This window comes from Siphateles boraxobius, unplaced genomic scaffold, assembly GCF_051911475.1.
Source record: "Siphateles boraxobius isolate OS27281-9 unplaced genomic scaffold, OSU_SipBor_1 65, whole genome shotgun sequence".
In the NCBI taxonomy this organism is placed as follows: Eukaryota; Metazoa; Chordata; class Actinopteri; order Cypriniformes; family Leuciscidae; genus Siphateles; species Siphateles boraxobius.
In genome coordinates this window covers 13,538,881-13,557,336 of record NW_027509192.1, presented here as the reverse complement: position 1 = coordinate 13,557,336, position 18,456 = coordinate 13,538,881, and the positions used below count along the sequence as shown (strand labels likewise).

The window sequence follows — 18,456 nt, the reverse complement described above, 5'->3', positions numbered from 1 at the left end:
TTGTATTACTAGTAGAGCTGTCAGTTGATTAACAAACTACATGATGTACTGATTAATCACATTGATGATGCATACTAATGTTTGCAGAGAAAAGTCCTCAATTTTGTTTGTGGCAGTAAACCATTGAATAGATCTGTTGTTATTGTTAGCTAAAATGATAAAAATTTCAAATAAAGCTTAAATAGAATAAAACATAAATATAATTAATATAAATATGTAACAATGAATGTTAGAAATGTTGCTTTGGCAACTGACTGAAATAAAAAAGCTAAAGTACTAAAATGACTAAAACTGAAATAAATTAAATTAAAGCTGAATTAAAATATTTAAAAAATCAAATAAAAACATAAAAGCTAATTCAATACTATATTAATACAATTTAAATAATGCAGGGTTAGATGTATTGATATATTATTTAATTTCTTTATATTCCATATAATATTTGTTGCTCGCTGTTGCATCAAAGTACCATTATTAAAATACGATTATTAAAACAGTCAATATTAACTTTCTTTAATGTTTTGTCATATAAATTACCAATAAAATATTACAATAAATGTACAGTATGAAAATTTTATATTTTTATGTGCTAGATTTTGTGTTATTAAATTAGTGTTTTTAAAGATTACTACAGGCACATTAATTGTTCATTTATTTTTTATTGTTAATCTCATTGAACTATTATGTTAAATCCACAGTCCTAAATATTAGTAATAAATTCATTAACAATAAAAGAAAGAGCTTTACATAATCTCAGCTGTTGAACTGATATATTAGGTCCATGTATAATTGCTCCCAGACAAAAAGACGTTTGGTTGTAGCTCCTAACTCTTGAGAGTGACTTTGAAGGGAGGAACGCACACACAGCGCACCATTGCTCAGGCCCCACTACTGTGTTTCAGGGAATATGGAGGCAGTAATGGGGATCTCAGCTAATGACTTGGGAGAACAAAACTTGGTCTCTTAACATCAAGAGCCTTATTATTTTTAGCTTCGGCCAATGCTGAGCTTATCCCTATTACAGGGACCATTCTTTGTGCTATCAGATGTGGAAATTAAAGTGAAATGACTTAAGGGGACGATTGCCCATACAGCAAGTAGGCTAGTCTGCCCTTCAATAGGGCTCAATTTGACATAAATGTATGTTTTAACCTTGCTTTTTTCCTTCAAGATCTTTTAAAATTGATCAAGGAGGGGCTGCCTCCAACCACATCATTTAATCTTTAGTTTCTGATGAAATATTTGACAAAATTAAACTATTTCAGTATCTAATAAAATGTAAAAATGTTTGAAAATGTACTTTTCAATTATTTAAATGTGTTTATAAATTAAGGTGTATAGTATAATATAATTTTTGTCCTTATGGTAAGCACAATAGTCAAATACGAAAAAAAATATTTGGGGTACAACCATTGGGGAATAAAAATGATGTCTTTGTCACATTTGTTATTGATAACGCTGAATTGGCAACCATTTTGCCATCATGTGAAAATTATAGCCAATGTTATCTGTCATTTTTTTTTTAACAGTAATGGTTATAGTAATTTCGATGAGACGTGAATGCTGGGCTCATCCCATGACATCATTTTTTACGGGATAGCAACCCATTGTAGCCTGTGTTTACAGCCATCACCTATTTAAATGGTTCAAAAGTGCTGTAGTGGAGTGTTTGTTTATTGGACTTTACTCTGTGATGGCATACAGAAGCTGGCGATGTCAGCGATGATGACCACTAGCTGAGTGCTTTTACAAGCTGAGGCCAAAGCTTTCTTTGAGTGATGGAGACAGAGAGGTGATGATCAATGGTTGTCAGTACTAGTGGAGTCAAACGGGTCACTCTACGACACAGGAAAGCTCTTGTCTGGAGACTGGCGGACGAGAGCTGACAAGCTCAGGCGGTGCTCTTCAGAGAATAGATTGGACACAGAACGGCTCTGCTTTATCAGTACACTGCACAGCTACCTGCAGTCTTTACGTACATTTCTTTGTCGGATTAAATTGCAGCTTCCCAACCTCTGTTTACGTACATTTATTTCAGGGCTGGGCACAATGTACCTTGTGAAGGTACAAAGTGGGTCAACTGGTACTCTTCTATACCATTTGTTGCACAATATAAAAAATCTTAACATCAAGCAACTATGAAAAAAAACAGCATGCTAATTGTGTCACTAATGGCCGCTTCCACGTCTGCTGAAGACACAAGGTGTAATTGTAAGTTGTTTATAGGTTTTTGGGGCATTTGCGATCAGTGAAATGAGCTAAGAGGAGATCCCTAGACACCGGCTAGCAAGCTTTGGAATATTTTTAGTAAAATGTTTATGATGCCAATGACCAGGTTTAGTCTCTCGTTAACTAGCAGCTATCACCATGTAGCTCGAGACCCTGAGTCTGGTCAGTACCTGGATGGGAAACCTTTTGGGAAAAGTCGGTAGCTGCTGGAAGAGGTGTTAGTGAGGCCAGCAGGGGGTGCTCACCCTGTGGACTGTGTTGGTCGTAATGACCCAGTATATTGATGGGGACACTATACTTTAACAAGCACCGTCCTTCAGATTAGACGTTTAACCGAGGTCCTGACTCTCTGTGGCCATAAAAAATCCCAGGAGGGCTTCGAAAAAAAGAGTAGGGGTGTAACCCCGGCATCCTGGCCAAATTTGCCCATTGAGCTCTGTCCATCATCATGGCCTCCTAATCATCCCCATACATATACTGATTGGCTTCATCACTCTGTTTCTTCTCTACCAATGAGCTAGTGTGGGGTGGGCATTCTGGTGCAATATCGCTGCTGTTGCATCATCCAGGTGGATGCTGCACATTGGTGGTTGTTGAGGAGATTCCCCCTTCCATATGTAAAGCACTGTGAGTGCATACAAAAAAAATAAATAAATACAATTCAACAAATTATTAACCAGTAAGCCAGTCACAGAAATTCGGGCTGCTTTCGACTTATTGGTTCTCTTTCAAACATTTCCCATATTTATTCCCATCAAGCTGCTGTGCCCCCTTCATGTGCATTCTGGGGAAAAAAAATCTAAAAATGAAAAAAACTTGCTTAGTTAAATACCACCAAATAAATGCAAAATGTGCTCTAAACTTGATGAGATCAGACACGAGGGGTGGATGTTGAGACGCTGGCCAGTGTTCTGAGTCTTGCATAATTCATGTTCTCTAAAGTTGGTCTTCCTTAATGAGGGTTTGGTGGCTTTTTTTAGATGTGTTCAGATCGCGGGTGGAAACGTGCGTTCTGACCCACTCTGAAGCTGCGGAACCTGGGGTGCGCTGCGCTTCAGATCTCGAAGATATGAGATGAAGGTCAAAGTTCAGGCAGTTCCTCTCCATCTGAAATTAGAGGAATTACTTCTGTTTTAGAGAATGTAATCTAAACTGTAATCACTCAATTATTTGGCAGCACGTAATTATGGCCAAATTACTAACTTCATTCCAGTCTACTGTGGAAGATTACATGACGTTGTTGTCTTGCGCATGGATTCCATTTTGCATTGTTTATTTGTGTAAATTTTAACCCTCTGATTTTAGTTTCAATTTTCACTCTTTGAGTGCAACAACATGCAATGACCATCCTTATCGGCATAATTGAAACGTGGTTATTGTGTTCATGAAACATTTAGAGAAACGTCAGATCAAACGTAATTGCTGGCTCTCGGTAGGATATACATGGTGCCAGTCTTTTAAAAGGGAATAGTTTATCCACTCCTTAACAGTTGCTTTATTTTCTCTGTAATTCTCTCTTTCTCTCTCATCAGGCAGAGCTGGTGCCTGAATCAGAGCAATACTGTTGGCTTTTATAATCATCCACTGCAACAAAATACGGATTATCACTCCAGGAGGGGCCATTTTCAGAGTGAGAGCTTGGGCACACCCTCAGACGCTACTAATGCCAGAAATCCCTCTGTACAGCGGTGCAGGGCTCCTTAACCATGTTGTCTTCATTTCCCTATCAGACTCGGGTAATAGAACAAATTCACACCAAAGGGCTTCAATTAAGGACTGCAAAAGCTGGTGTAATTGGAGCCTCTGATAGCCTAGAGCCCCTGTTAAAGCTTTAAAGAAGACGTGTTGAGATGTAACCGTGCTGTGGTGGAACAGACGAAGATAGCAGACGTGAAGACAGAGTAATAAACTAATTTGTAGAGGTACCTCGGCTGTATTCCCAGATAAGTGTCCCAAGGGGAAGAGATTCTGGGATCTGAGATGTTTTGGGGTGGTACCGTAAACTACACACACATGGAGTCTTTAGTAATGACAGTGACGCATCAAATTGACATGAAGTCTTTCATTTTTATTGAGTCCGGGTGATAGAGCAACAGACGCAGTTGACTACAAATGTCCACACTTTTCCACAAAGAAGATGCAAAGGGGGCATTCGTGAGAACCCTTATTTACCTAAAAATTCAAAAGGAACACACTACAGTTTTGTGTACTTCATGGACACATGTATGCGAGAACCATTTCAAGCCTGTAAGATTGAAAGTACACATCAATTGTGATATTTGGGGCAGGGCCAAACTTGAGCGAAGTGTGGAAAGAATAGCTATAGTGACGTACGGACTTAAAGTGATTCAGTGTAAACACCCTTTAACAAGTACAACAATATGAGTTTTAAATGATGTCCAAAGGATACAAACTTTGGGCCACAAGGTTTTTATCACATGAGCTTTCTGAATAGATGCTGCATATCAAAATCCCTCACTTGTTTGCCAACTAGAAGATTCCACCTCAGCAGACAGGAAGCTGATCTAAGCGCCCTATATGAACCCCTGTACAACAGAACATCAAACAAGTGCAGTAGTGCTGACTTCTGTAAGCTTTCCCTCAGCGTGGCATAGAGAAGGAAGGGCTGATCTCAATTTTTATTGTGGAGCCAGAAGTGCAGCTGTCTTTTTATTAGAGTGGCAATGGCACTTCGGAAGAAGCAAGATAATAATATACCACAGTGGGTATATGTGTGTTTAAGACAGGAAAGGAATCACTCTGGAATATTTCTTTGCTTTCCCTGCATGAGTCATACAGTAATAACATGCATCCCATTCACTAACAGTAGCAGGTAGAAGCCACTAATTGGAGTCAATGAGACTCTGGATTGTTTAAGGTGCGAGGTGAAAGTGCACAACAATCCTCTATTACTCAATCCACTAGTGCGCTCTCAGAAAGAAAATAATAATTTACTAAGTTGTGACTGCAGTGGAAACGCATGCCAGCTTCAAGTGTTATAACCCCTAATGTCCCATGTAATTACCATCTCTAATATTCAACATACAACCCCCATGTCAAGGTAGAACAGCGCCAGGCATCATTTAACATATTAAAGATGGCTGATTTTGATTGATGTATTTGAGTACTGATTCTCTACAGAGCAATGGGTCTCCAATCAAAATGTCACAGCTACAATACTTTTTGGTTTCTCTGAGGGACAACCATGTTAAGTTCCTTACACACAACATTCTTAAACCTCCTTCAAAATTTCAACTACACCCAAGCATGCTTGTACTTTTCCTCCTCAACATTAACTAATTTTCCCACTTGATCCCAAGGTTCAAATGTGGCTTTTGTCCAAGGATTACTTGGAGTTATGGTGACCCATGCCATGCACTCAGTGGACTCTAAGTGTATCGCTAGAGAGGACGCAGGCTATGGTACCCTTAATGTAGATCAGATGTCATTCTGTTGGAAGCTTGAATAAGAGGGTTGTATCCTGTGTGCTTATGGCCCTTGCTTGTCTGGATGACCCTGGTACCATTGATGATGTTCAAGAATATGTATAGTACTTTTCCACAAATGTAGCACTCCTAATAATATGTTTATGCACAATTGGATATATATACCAGTTACTTGATTTCTTTTTATTTTTCCAAGCTTTGTTCGAAAGAGGGTAAGATGATAGCAGTTTCACTGTCTTTAAAAAAAGCATTGTATTGAAATCCTGTCAGTTCTCTGTGTTTCATTAGCATTTCAGAGTGATTACCATTCTGAGACACTTGAAGCTTCACTCTTGAAGCTTAATCTGTGGAGTGGTGAGCCTTTTAAATCAAAATGATTTCTTTTCACTCTTGCTAAGTAGTAATGAGAGTGCTTCTACCGGTAATCAATTATAGCAAGCTTGTCAACAAGCTAGTATTTTTTCTAGCGACAGTCTTAAGGAAAATATCAAAGATATGCTGGGCATGTCGGTCTTTTGCCAGCTATCTAGTGCTTTGTTTAATGGAGATGTTAAATTTAGTCGAGACAACACTAACAAAATGCCGCTTGCTTGTACCAAATCCAATGCATCCTCCTCTTAACAAAACCAACAATGGCAGTAGGTGGTGGCTGTCGGAGGGCCTCTTTCTGCTGCATTCATAGATGACAGATTGGGCGGGGCTTGCATGCTAATTGATATGTAAAGCCCACCACGTTGTGCTTTCCAAGCACAGGTTTAGGCTAGTGGTGTTTGATCTCTTTTTTTAAGTTTAAGGTAATCAAAGGTGGTGGGTAGGAGTTTGCAGCAAACGAGAATTACCCACGTGCATTTGTGTTAGAGATTTTTATGTCTGCACACTTGCGTCAATCCTACTCCTCTGGCCGCCGCCGCCGCTCCCTCTGCCTCTCTGGCTGCCCACTCGCTGACTCAGTAAATGCTACATTTGCATAATTATCTTTTTAATTGGCGGGCGTGAATGAGAGTATTCTCCTTTATTGTGAGCCTGGGAGTCCTCTCCACATTTTTTTTCCAAAGATGTGAGGAGATGAGAGTCTACAGAGCAAGCAAATTGCCAGCTCATTCCCCCCCTCCTTCTCTCTCTCTCTCTTTCTCTCTCTAACTCCATTCTGCTTAACTCGATAATCGTCCGTGTTAATAAACTGTTTCACACACCTTCGCCCACTTAAGCCTTTTTCTGTCAGAATTTGCCGGATGATTAGAAAAAGATCAGGTTGTGCCAAGACGATTAGATTTACTTCTTGGTTTTTGTAACACAGGGAGGAGCAGAAGTCGTTTCTCTCCCGTTTCAATTAAAATCGGAAATCATTGTGTGGTATATGCTAACGTGAATATGCTAAATTTGCCGGTTTTCTCTGAGGTAAAGCAAGATATAATTGTCTCATGCGTCACTTGCAGAGGAAAAATGGGAGAAGGGAGAAAATGATTTGTTCCAGGAAAATTGCAACAACTTTGTTTCACAAAAACCTTGCTCTTATAAGTTCATGAAACAACGCAGTTGTGCTTTGCTGGAAGGCCTTGAAGTTGAACAAAAGCTTTTGTTGAGTCTTTCAGAGGATCGCTATAGAAACATTAAGATACATGGCAGCTATTATGTTACAAAATTTAAGGTGAGAGAGTTGAGAGAGAGCAAAAATGTAAAAGATTTGAACAGGAATACTAGTCAAGGTGTGTATGGTTGTGCAATAGGACAGATATGAAGGCGTTCCATTTGGGATTAGCTGTACAGTATAGATAAAACCACATTAGACTCTCCTCCCTTGACCTCTGCACACATTTATTCACAATGCAACAATCACCAAGACCTCAGCTAAATCCCAGCTTTTGCAGCTGTTACTGAACACTTAACAGAGGGACTGTGAAATGTAATGAGAGTAATTATTTTTGTTGTTGTTTAGGGATAGACGTAATTGAATACAGAAGACAGTACAGGGTCAGCTAACTTTGGTTATTCATACCATCCAAGTCCCATTGCACAGCAAGACCATTTAGGCTTTCTGATAGCGGTTCACATTTTTAGAAAAAAATGCTGAATGTTAATAAACTCAATGGCCGACCTATAAGACACCAGTATTAGTCATCGATTTGACGATATAAGCAAAACACTAATTCGGATGAAATTGTGTAATACAGAATATAATGCAATTTTGGGATTTATTGCCAAGTACTTTTATTGTTAATGGACAATGGGGCTCTAGTTGTAATGCTGGTGATTGAAGCAAGGAAGCAGGATCCACTTGCAGACTCAGACTAAGAACATGATTCAGGGAAAGAACGACCAACATCGACATTACAACATCACACATTCAAGAACTCACAAAGACTGGACTGAAACACAGGGCTAAATACAAACGCAAACTAGCTGAACAAGACAACAAGGGGGCGTGGTTAATTGGGGACACCTGGGAAGACTAATAGTGATAATCGGGAACTATATAACAAGAAAAGAGGAGCGGGAAACAGAAAACAGGACTAAACCAAAAACACAAAGAACGGGGAAACACGGACAGAATTGATAACACTAGTATTGTGGTGACTCATTACTTGATTGTTAAGCTATGATTTTTTATATTTTTATATGGTGTGTAGGACTAAAACTACTTTAAATTGGACAAGTTGTACACTCTTTGTGGTGTTTAAGCTTTCTAAAATAGTTTTTTTTTCTGAAGCCTTTTATTAATGTTATAGTAGATTAAACAGGAAAAGAGTTTGAAATGGATTCTGGAAATGTTGCAGGCTGGATTTGAACTCATTTTTCCCATGTGAGCACCAAGCCCAATGGTGTTTATAGCTTCAACCGGTTAGAGAAGTTTTCTCAACATATGTTGTAAAGTTGTGGGTTATTTAATGACAAACAGCATTTTCCTCTAGTCCTAGATACATGATTACGAACCCCTAAAGCTGCGGCCACATTAGGAATATTTCACGTGCAAAAAAGGTCCATTGTCAGTAGTTTAGAGATTTATGAAGCACTGCGTCATTTTCAAACCAAGCAGCTGTCTGTTTTTCAGCATGGTGAATTTGCATGACCAACATGAGCCAAATCTGCGTGAATTTTTTGACCTCATGCGAAACTCTTAAGTGTATTCTTATAGAAATTACAAGAGTTCACAGAGTGACGATAAATGTGACTGCACCTTAACACAACTCTTACTTCTATCCATAAAAAACTTAAAAATTCCAGAGCAGTTTTAAAGGCCATCTCATACCAATACCTATTCAAGGCACTCTTCTATAAGTCCCTTTGCGAGAACAAGAGAAAGATCACGCGCCGGCTCGCCGGCCGGATTGTTAGGGCGCCTTTGAAACAGAGCGTGGTGCAAGAGTATGTGCTGGGGCGCCTGCTCAGCCTGTGATCTGTGTCTAGCCTGAAGAGTACTGGCTGTCCCTCCAATCCTCTTCCAATGTTCAAAGGTAACGGCGGGCCTCTCCCAGGCCTCCCGCTTTGATGTGCTCTCCGACACCAGTCATATCACTGCTACCAAGTCTCTCTGGCCCTCCTCGACAGAGGCAGGCGAAAAAACGAGAGAGTTAATTGGTTAGTCACAACGTCTTGCCCCAGACACAGCTCAGGTTTCAATCGCATAACCGCTTTCTCTGCGCACTGATGCGCTTTCACAGACAAACGAAAAAAAAAACCGCAAACAGTATTGTAGAAAGAAAACAGACAGCCCTCTCTGGGAGATGAAATTAGGGCTGTTTCAGTGTCTCTCAAAGAACCAGAGCAGTCGAATAGAGGGTGCGGTGTAATGATTTATGACTTTTAAAATCAAATTAGATGTAATTAACATGGAGCTGAATTAAAATCAGTTGTTTTGCGTCATGACAAATGCAAGATAATCTATCAGATGGGAGGGAATTTATCCCAAAAGGGCAAAAACTGCTGCTCAGTTAATGAGGGAGACATGCTGAGGTCACTAGGGCTGGGACAGTTACCGCATTACCGCAATACTGCGTTCACGTGACTCCAACTGCGGGTCTGAGCTTGTCACCGTCATCACCGCAAAAAACAAAAAACAAAAAAAACATTGGTCTGATAAATTTATTTAAAGGCTAAAGTCCCTAGTATATTGGCTATGTTGTATCCCCAGAATATCAGCAGTGAACTCTGTCTCCGATCGGCGCACAGGGATAAATATAAATAAGTAAATAGCCTATAACGCACATCGGCAAACCTGACCTTACCTGACTAGGCTACTGTAGACTAAAATTTTATCATTTCTTTTTGAATTTTGTTTAAAAGTAGACATTTAGGCCTAGCCTACGCCGAGTTTCGGTTCATTTGAGACGAGCTCCAGTTCACGCGCAAGTGACTGCACCCGCGCTTCCACGTCCTCCTGAATATATGTATGCCATATTTGCTTCTTATTTATTAATTCCAGGCAATTAGTTAATGAAACAGTGATTCAAATTAAGGTACAATTTATACAAAACGAAATTTAATTTAAAGAAAGGCCATACCGCGGGAAAATCTTGCTTTTCAACCGCGGTTAGAAAAAATCCATACCGCCCCAGCCCTAGAGGTCACTGAACACATTGGGATGTCTCCCTGCCACATCCATTAAGCATGATCATGTCCATCAGTGTCTGTTGCTTATAGATAAGTATACCAGAAACTAACTGGCGTGCGTTTCCTGAAGCCAAACCTGGTTGCTAGTACCGTTAAATTGTCTTGATAACGACAGAACTTACGATCATAGTCGGCTAACAATGCTTTTGCGAAACACGCCCATGTAGTTTGTTCTAGAATACTTTCACACTTAAATCCCCTTTAAAGCCTATACAAAACTCTCCCTGGCTTAGAAGAGTTATTTTGCATTCATAAACAAACTGTACTTTGTTCTGAATAATTGTAGCACCTCTGGATGTTTCTTGCTTTTGAAAATATTGATCTCCGTTTTATTGAAAAAGAAGGTGTGACTTGATTCACAGAAATAATCAAACTTTTCTACTCTAAACGTTTTAAACCCAAGGTGCCCTGTGTTGTCCGTAATTCTTGAAGATGAGCATACTGAAGAACATTAACATCTTTTTGATCTAGACACATATTTTATATTATATTATATGTATTCAATACACTGTAAAAAATGATCTGTTGACTTAACTTAAAAAAGTGAGGAAACCCTTTGCCGTAATTTGAAACAATTAAGTTAGTTAAGTAAAGCCTAATCATAGCTTAATCTAAGCCCTGTCTGTGAAACCAGGTCTAAATGATATCAATCTTAAAATATCAGTCATCTATTGCTTTATTAATGTATAACATACTATTCAAATAAATGAATCAAACTTTTCAACTTGTCAACAGTCTCATACACACAATTTCAAGAGACATGTAAATTACCTATAAATTCCCTATTACGTTTAAGCCAAAATTCTTGCAATCAGACCCCTGAAATGAACCAAGAGTCAACGTGAAGGATGAAATTGATTATTTAGATTTCCGGGTATACTGTTGAAGATTGTCTAACACTGCAGCAATATTTTATTTAGAGCATTTTTAGTTTTAAATTTAAGTCTGTAAATTATTAATCTCTTTCACAATATTTGTTTGGTTTGTCCATTTATACAGTTTACAGTATTAGCCATTCGGTTCGATCTTAAAACTCAACCAGCTTAAATTTGCTTCTAAAAAGGGAAATGAAAGTGGCAAGGAGGGAACAATTCCTGGTCCTTTGTGCTATAAGAAATATACAAACCGCTCCATTATCTCGGAGGAGGAAGTGCTTTAATGATTTATACCAGCAGGTAGACCTCAGAGTATTAGCTCTTTTGGTCCCTGGTTGACTTGGTAGCGTTTGGCAAATGGAGGACTAGAGGACATGTTTTCAGTAAAAAAGTGATTCATTGCGCCAAGCACGGGAGTCATTAGAGAAGTGTCTCGCTTTTCGTCCCCCCAGACTCTCCAGACACACTGCGGCGTGCCACGGCTGTTTCGGAGAACAGAGGAAGTGTGGCGGTGCATAAGCAGATCTGCCTGGTACACAGGCCCTTGTTCCTCCTCCGAGGAGCTCCAAACAACAAATATGAATAAAAGAAGCGTTTCTCGGCAGACCGCACACTCGCGAGGAGGGGACGGAGATACGTTGGGGCAGTCGTTCGCAAAAATCTTTGAATCTTTGAGTTTATAATCTAATGTCAGGTGGAGATTGCTTGTGTTAGTGGTTGGACGGCAACGGCAAGAAACAATGGGGCTTCTTTCATCAATCTTTCATTCTCTAATGGCTTCTTTTCAAAAAAACCTCATTTAATCTGTTGCAATTACATATAAAGAGCCTGACACAGAGTGTTTTCTCTCCCACTTCGTGAGTGGCTCAGTCTCTGAATGGTTTATTTGTGAATGGTTGCCAGGAAAACATCTCTGTTGCTAGCGAAAGGGGTGGTATTCGGAGCTGCGCACGCCTCGTCACATTTTGAGGTCCCGCTGGACTTAGTTGAAATTGTTTTGTGCTGACTGATGCCTGGGAAATCCAACATTTGTTTCTGACAGGGATTTTTTGTATAGACTGTTTTCAGTTTGTGGTCAGGCTTTAGCAGAGACGGCGGTAGGTAAAGTTTTGAGGCGAAAGCAACTCGTCTTCAGGGAACAATCTCGGTTTTTGAGGACAAAACGGGACGCCTGTGAAACTTGGTTCTTAAAGCTTTGGCGATTGAGATGTTGCCTGGACATTTGAGGTTATTGACTAGTTGCTAAACGCACACTCCTCCTTAGGTGCTACTATGTTGCTTAGTTAGACACAAAACACAAGCTGAGGATTCTAAAAAACATTATGCTAACCAATATTATATTATATTATATTATATTATATTATATTATATTATATTATATTATATTATATTATATTATATTATATTATGTTACATTTCAGTGATAATACAAGGTCATGGGTTCGATTCCCAGGGAGTGCATGAAATGATAAAATGTAAATGTGTACCTTGAATGCAATATGTATGTGTGAATGTACGTCATGTAATGCATCTATGGCTACAGTAGGAGTGCATTACATGATTTTAATGCACAACGTAAAGGAAAGAACCAGTCCCGTCTCGTCTCAGTCTTGCAGTGAAAGAAAAAGAGATTGCCACCTCATTGCTGAGAAATATAACATAGATTCTACATTATTAATAATAATAATAATAATTATTATTATTATTATTATTAATACATGTATTGATTTATTTTTCCTTTTGTTATTATTGCATAAAAACCATAAAGAATAAAAATACCATAACATGTTTGCATATATTAAGGAAACATGCTATTGTCTAAAAAAATAACTAAATACAAATAATTGTAAAAATGTTTTTTTATCATTAACTAGTTCTGTATGTCAGTTATCAGAACATTTATATTTAAAACACTTGATCTGTATCAGGCATAATAATCAAGTAATCGAATGATTCGTATTATACATATACATATTTTATTGTAATATAGAGAGACTTTTTAATTTTTTTTACATAATATTAATAAAAATAATGTTTTTTTATTTAACTTAGTTTTGCTTATTAGCTTGTTTTGTGTATTGTTATCTGAATATTTAAATTTAAAATACTTAAATTCAATTCAAAAAAATATTCAATGATTTGCTTAATATAATCTGTAAAATTTAAGTGACAGGGATTATTATCATGTGGTGTTTCTGGGAGGGATGCGCGTTCATAAATGATCACGTCCTTTGTGAAGCTGTGCAAAAGAACCCCTTGTATTTGCAAATACTCTGCAACGTTATGCCTCCGTTCTGTCCCTCCATCTATTTTATTACTCTGTAATCTCGCAGACAGATAGGAGCTTCGCAGCAGACGCCTTTTTTTTTAAACCCTTTGGAACCAATTGCTGAAGAAGGGCTGTCTTGGGAAGGCCCCAGTGGAGAACGGTAGGGCTCATTAGTTCAATCCCCTTCGAGGGCGAATGCAAAGAAGGAGCCGGAGTAAGACATTTCTATGCTTTCTCAGGGCGTTCATGCCGTCCTTTGCTCTTTTTCTTTCCCACATTTTCTGCCTGCATCAGCAGCAGCTGAGGGGCCGAACCTCGGACATGCCGCTCCGCTCAAGAGCAAAGCACTGTGGGGAGCTTAGACTGATCAACTCAAATCCAGGAGCTATCATCCAGGCTTTACAGGGAATTAGTTGGCTTTGCTCTTCATGTACCGTCCAGATATCAAAGGTACTCCTTTCCGGACAAACATCAAGAATGGACACTGCTTTACTGGAATGAGTGCATTGCAGTCCAGTGTTCAGGGCCTTAGGATTTCAGCTATGCGGAAAACGTGGACTGAATCATAGAATATAGTCGGAAAAAATGGAATTTACAGCATATCGCGGAATTAGGCATGTTTCGGGTGAATAAATCATAAGTAGGGTTTTACACACGTGAATGAGTGCCACTGTTTTAATAATAATAATAATAATAATAATAAAATGAATAAAATATATTTTTAAGTCATATATATATATATATATATATATATATATATATATATATATATATATATATATATATAAAAATTCCATTAAATTTTTTTTTATCTGTAAACAATTTGCTTGCCAAAAATTGTATTCACATTTTAAAAGATTCATTGATTTGTTAATATGTATTGCCTTCATTCGATTATCATGTTTTTTTTTATAATAGATTTTATTAAATCATAAATCCAAAAAAATGTAATTGAGGAATGAATGAATAAATAATCTTTCATAAACATAAATAAACATTTCATAACATAAACATAAATAAAAAATTCAAAGGGTCTTATTATTGTAAACATTTTAATAAATGATTGATCTTTTAAAGCTTTCAATTTGAAATTGAATTCACTTTGAATTAAATTGATTAGACATGCTTTTTAATTATTAAAACTTAATTAAACCATTCAAACGGGATCCAGAAAAATGAAAATGGAAACAAAGGATTTGTTAAAAAAGAAAAAAATGGATTTCTTAAGGCCCTAAAAAAACCTAAATAAATTTTTGTTCAATTATTTAGGGGGAAAAGGCGATTTGGGAAAAATAAAATAGATTTCATTGGGCCCTAAAACAACTTTTGATAATTTTTTTTAAAATTGTATCAGTTTCATGATTTCTATTAATTAGACATGCTTTTTAATCACTAAAATGTAGTTAAATCATTCAAATGGAATCCGAGAAAAAAAATAAAAAATAAAAATAAAAAAAGATTTGCAGGGCACTAAAAATGTATTTTTTGTTAAACTTTAATAAATTGTTGTTAAATTATACAAGTTTCATGACTTCTATTAGTTAGACATACTATTGGATAACTAAAAATTAATTTAAACATTAAAACAGAAACAGAATAAGAAAAAAATAAACTGATTTCCTATGGCCCTATGTGTGCGTCTGTGACGCTGACCCTATTTTGGTTAGTAAAATAGTCGCTGGTAAGCTGCATATCTATTATGGGAACCCAAAAAGAGCTTGTAATTTGACCTTTCCCTTCAGTAAGTGGGCTAAAGCCCTTGTTTTGTTGGTAATGACGGGGTGGGAGCAGGGGGAGGTGGGTATAATGCAGGCAGGCAGGTCCCACTTAACCAGAATTTATCTTTTTGGCACTTAAAGGAGGGGTCTGGAGGTCTGTTATCTATGCGCTCCCCCCTGAATGAGTAAACATCTCATTTATTATTAACTCAGGTTTAAGGTAGCGCATTAATCCTGCCTGACAGTTTGCCTACTTGTTAAGGCGGTCCGGCTCGCTCCAGATGTTTTTCAGCTGCACCGGCTGCAGATCATCAGGCCTGCACAGGTGAACCGAGGATTCCCTGGAGCTCGGATCAAAGTTTTACTGATAGTTATAATCGATCCTTCCATCTAAACTATAGCTGTTGGTTTTTACTATCTACAAATAGAAGGAAAGAAAATCATAAATTGATCCTTTTTATTGAGCAGGATAAGTCGCTACACTGCTTTTTAAAGTAATGTTGAAGCTGCATCATCAAAGCAGAATATTTAATGTTGTGAATGTGATTTCACAGTCTGAATTCAATGAAGAGATTGTTTACTTTCAAATAATGGCGAGAAAACGTCCGATTTTTTTGTAAGTCTTAGTGATTAAAAAATACATTAATATTATATTATATTATATTATATTATATTATATTATATTATATTATATTATATTATATTATATTATATTATATTATATTATTCATCTTTCCTATTTCAAAATAGCTTGTCCTATGTAGGGATGGTGTATATTATATTATATTATATTATATTATATTATATTATATTATATTATATTATATTATATTATATTATATTATATTATATTTATTCATCTTTGCTATTTCCAAATTCCTTGTCCTATGTAGGGATGGTGTATATTATATTATATTATATTATATTATATTATATTATATTATATTATATTATATTATATTATATTATATTATGTTATATTATATTATATTTATTCATCTTTCCTATTTCCAAATCGCTTGTCCTATGTAGGGTTGGTGTATATTATATTATATTATATTATATTATATTATATTATATTATACAGTGTACACTGTGAAATATATATGAAGACATTTTATATAGTTTTGCCCTCAATGCTTATAATGATATCACAGCTAAGTTTTTATTACTAATGACACAGGTGACCAATCAGAAACTAGTATTTGAATTTAATTGCATTTAATTGCTGTGCATGACAACCACTGGTAACCATTTTAATACACAGTCAGGCTAGTTTAATTTCTCGCATTAGTCCTCAATCTTTTGCTTCTCATGTGATCGAATAATGGCAACTCAAATCAGCATTATTTAGTGGTAATGACCATCTCATGTCCTTAGGCTAAACTGCCATATATACTGCACATTACAGCAAGCCGAAGGTTTACCTGATGAAAGTGCGCTCTTTAAAAGCTTGTGGCCGCTGCACCTGCTCTTTGTCCTGTTCTCCATGCTAAATGCAGTTCTTCCAATCATAACCACTTCTCTTTTTTTGCGAACTCTTCCTATTTCCCCTCTTTCTTTGCACTGGAGGCTCTTTCCCTACCTTTCTCTCTGGCTCTGTCTGATTCCCTGTTTATTGCATAAGAGGTCCTGTTGAGCCAGCTGCTGGGAAACATGTCCTGACATGAACCACGCTGCTGAACTGACTCACCATGAGAGAGAGAGAGACAGAGAGACAGAGAGACAGAGAGAGAGAGAGAGACCACAGTCTGTCTGGCTCTGCGCCTCTGGCCGGCATGTCTTCCTGTTCGTACTCTTAGTTAACTCATGTGCACATTCTCGCCGATGTGTAAGCGGTTACATTTGTGTGTTTTAATGAGAATAAGATAAATTTGGCTCCATTGTTCTGGCTTTGTTTGCATATGTGGTGCTTTTGTAACAAAGATTCAGTTTCATGCATCAGTGTGTGTTGTCGAGGGTAAAATACCATTTTAAAGTACGTCTGGCGCTCTATATTTGTGTGTAAGGATGACCTTCACGTCCACTGGCGTGTCAGAGAGTTCGGGGAAAGTTGAACATGTACAGTACATTGTAGACATTTGGTTATCTGTAACATTTTGGGAAATTCTGCTCATTTTAACTTAACACAAAGGGAAAATTACATAGATGGATATCATAGATTTATGGATAGAGCTTTTGTACACGATTTGTGATTTTAGTCTTGATAGCATTTAAAATAATAGGCTAAAACTAACTAATCAGTAACATTTTGCTGTGTCATTTTCCATCACAAGTGTTTATGAATTTCCAGCTTCTTTTTTTTTGTAAAGAAAACTTAACACTTAATTTAAAAATGTAAATATAAACCTGTTGAAATAATGTTGTTTATATATTATTTAAACATCTATATGTATATATAATACTTTTATATAGCATTTTTATATTGTATAACACAATATTATATAACATTTAAAATAAAATAAAATACATTTGTGATACAAGTGGAAGGGCAAGTACAATTACAGCTGTATATTTTCCAGATGTTATTGCATATTGTCTTTGTATATTATTTTTTGTTTTATGTATTTAGATAACTTATCTGAAATATTTTTATATTAAATGTAAAACAATTATATTTTTCACACAAATGTAAATATTTGTAATTATTTAAAGTTCATTTTTAATTATAAAATGAATAGTAATTAAATTATATTTTATTTATAAATGTAATTATTAAAAATTATGGAAACACTTCACAATAAGGTTTCACTTGTTAACAGTAGATAATGTATTACTTAACATGAATTAAACATGACCATTACATTAGTTACAGTATTTATTATTTGTTGTTAATTTTAGTTAATAAAAAAATACTGTTCATTGTTTGTTCATGTTCACAAAGCATTTACTAATGTTGACACATACAAGTTTTGATTTTAAGTGTTTAAGTAAATGTAGAAAATGAACATGAACTAAGGTTAATAAATAGAAGTATTGTTCATTCTTAGTTTGTTTTATTAACCTTATTTATTTAAAAAATATATAAAACATTATTTTACAGTAACACTTAAACATTATTATAAATAGAAATTATTTAAAAAATGTTGGTGCATACAGCAACCAGGGCAATTAAAAATCTGAATTACTGGCCTGACCAGACATGCAGAAATAACATCTGTATTGTCGAGCCCAGTGTGTTGCGTAATTTTCCAAACCACACTTTTTCAAGCTGTTGCTGTGAGCCCTAAACTTTTTTTCACTCTGTAGGGCAAGCGTCTTGACTCGGTTTTCAACATTAGTGTCGACATCTGTTTTCGCTGTCAGCAGCT

At 36.5% G+C, this 18,456-nt stretch overlaps 1 protein-coding gene and 1 long non-coding RNA gene across 2 annotated transcripts in view; one reads left to right on the top strand and one right to left on the bottom strand.

Annotated features, from left to right (window-relative positions):
• The window catches only part of roraa (RAR-related orphan receptor A, paralog a), a 298,753-nt gene that overhangs the window by 46,718 nt on the left and 233,579 nt on the right, over positions 1–18,456 (top strand). The window lies entirely within an intron of this gene.
• Positions 644–16,756, bottom strand: LOC143721034 (uncharacterized). The gene is made up of 2 exons (XR_013196674.1): positions 16,573–16,756; positions 644–3,336 (listed from the first exon to the last, which is right to left on the bottom strand). It is a non-coding gene; the product is annotated as an uncharacterized LOC143721034 (long non-coding RNA).